Raw genomic sequence first — 2322 nt, forward strand, 5'->3', positions numbered from 1 at the left:
ATTGCCTAGGCTAAATACATCCGCTGGTGCATGTGTTGTCTAGATTCATCAGTTTCACTCATATGAATGCTACCTTAGATTTAAATCTATATCGTTGGTATTTGGGTTGATTTATTGGTAAGGGTTAATCTAGAACCTGGTGTCTAATTAACTAAGATTAAGGTGGAACAGGAATTAGATTTTCAATGGTGAATATTCAATGAAAATTAATTATTTTTAGAGAATCGATGATCGAGTGAATGATTTCAAGGGTGTAGTCGACTGATAACAAGTCTCGTTTATTTATTGATCTTTCCTATTTTAATTTTTGCATAGTAGGTAATTCAAAAATCTAAAATCCCCTTTTATTTATTTCCAGTATTTTTAATAATACAAATAAATTTCACTTTCCTCATGGGAACGATCCCTACTCACACTACTGCATTATTTGTTTATCTGATTGAGTCGGGTAATTTGGGTGTGACACGATTAAGCGCTACCAAATTTTGGCGCGGTTGCCGGGGAAGGCATTTAATTTATTTGTGTTTTTGTTTTTATTTTTTTTTCATTGTTTTTTTTCTGTTTTTGCAAGATTTGTTGTTGTGTAATACTTCGAGATGTCAAATCAACAATTATTCACAAGTTTTATCCAGCAACATGGAGAGCCTTTCTATGCAGCATGGGAGAGATTCAAGGATTTAGCGACCATCTTCCGGTTTCATGATTTTTCTAAATGTTCTCCCCTTACATTTTTTCTTGATGGTTTGGATGCAGCTGTTGGAGAACGCGGCGATTAGATCAATTAGGATTGATACCCGGTGCAGCGGAAGTTTAAAATTTTTGTATGGAACGATTCCATAATAGGTATCAACCTTACGATTAAATTGTGTGTGTAAAAATTAAATAACAATTATAAAATTTTTACCTTTAATCTCGAATCGAGATTTTTGGACACCAACAGATTTCTCTGCTCTTGTTGTATATCCCTGGAACTGATGGACGAACTGTTCTTCAATCAGGTCCACGAATGGATATTTAATCCCTCTGATAGATTGCACTAGAAAATCTATCAGAAGTTTCTACGAAGAGATTAACGAATTTGATCCGTTAAACCAGACTGTAATTCAAAATCACAGGCTGGATTTTTCTCGAGCAGAGGGAGAGGGGGCGGCCACCTTTTAGAAAATTAACTAGGGTTTTCAAAAATTCTTGTGACCTATTGTGTGTAATTTCTGTACTGCAATAACTTATTTATAATGTAGGCCGCTAACAGCTTAGGGCCCATTAGTCATAAGTTCAAGCCCGACAAGCAAAGCCCGCATGTTCAGAAATTAATATAAAATTCATCGTGACTCCGATTGATAAACCGATTTCACCAATGTGCACAGAAACCATTTCTGCACCTTTTAAAGTCAAGATAAATTTTTCTGAATCCGAATTCAGTGATTTCCAAAAATGGCCATCCCTATGTCATTTTAGGAAATCTTACTCCTCTACTCTTAAATAAGAAGTCCAACTTCTTTGTTCATTAAATTTAACTCTTTAAATTTAACTATCTCAACGGGGATTAAAAATCCATTACACTGTGTGACCCTCAATGGTTCAGGGATACAGCTAGCCGTGGGCTCACAACTCCTTGTGACTCGGAACAACAATTTCCGACTTGCCCATCGAATCATGGTATGAGCGCCTAGCAACATCGCCCCATGATTCCCTAGGTATCACTGATAGTGCCTACAAGAACCAATAGATTTTGGTTAGCGTACAGTACGGTCCCTTCATCCATATATCCCGATCGAATCAACAACCATTGGTATATCGAGAGTCGTTCGAGATTCGATAACTATGCAATACATCTTGAAGATCAAATAGTGACATCGCATGTGCTACTAAGAAACCATTTCTTAAACCACATCATGTACTCTGGCCAGAGATTCGTCACACTAATATCTCCTCAGATCGCATAGGATATCCACACTCGCAAGTATGTGGTGAATCCTTGACAACAAAGCATCGACTCCTATATGTGTTGTAACTGTACCCAATCCCGACACCTGATGACCCCAATAGAGTCGGTAAACGAGTCAAAGCACAGTACTAACATATAGAGTCTCAATGATGTCTCAAGTAGTAAGGACTAATGGTGTACAACCAAAACCGCGGACTATATCCACTCGATAAGTGATAACCACTTGGAAAGTCCGGATAGGGTAGTTCGATCATTCATCATATGAATATCCATTTGCATGCTTCGAACATCTCTATGTTCCTTACCAATGAAACGTGGTACTCTGCATCGCAAATGCTAGTCTCAAACTCGAGCGATCCTTATCCTTATTATCG

The 2322-nt window shown here is 37.6% G+C and overlaps 1 non-coding gene across 1 annotated transcript; it reads right to left on the reverse strand.

The window, feature by feature from the left end:
- Window positions 1-601: 601 nt before the first annotated feature.
- Window positions 602-706, reverse strand: LOC140870064 (small nucleolar RNA R71). The gene has a single exon (XR_012147046.1). It is a non-coding gene; the product is annotated as a small nucleolar RNA R71 (small nucleolar RNA).
- Window positions 707-2322: the final 1616 nt, after the last annotated feature.

The sequence above is a fragment of the Henckelia pumila genome, chromosome 4, assembly GCF_033568475.1.
Source record: "Henckelia pumila isolate YLH828 chromosome 4, ASM3356847v2, whole genome shotgun sequence".
Lineage (NCBI taxonomy): Eukaryota > Viridiplantae > Streptophyta > Magnoliopsida > Lamiales > Gesneriaceae > Henckelia > Henckelia pumila.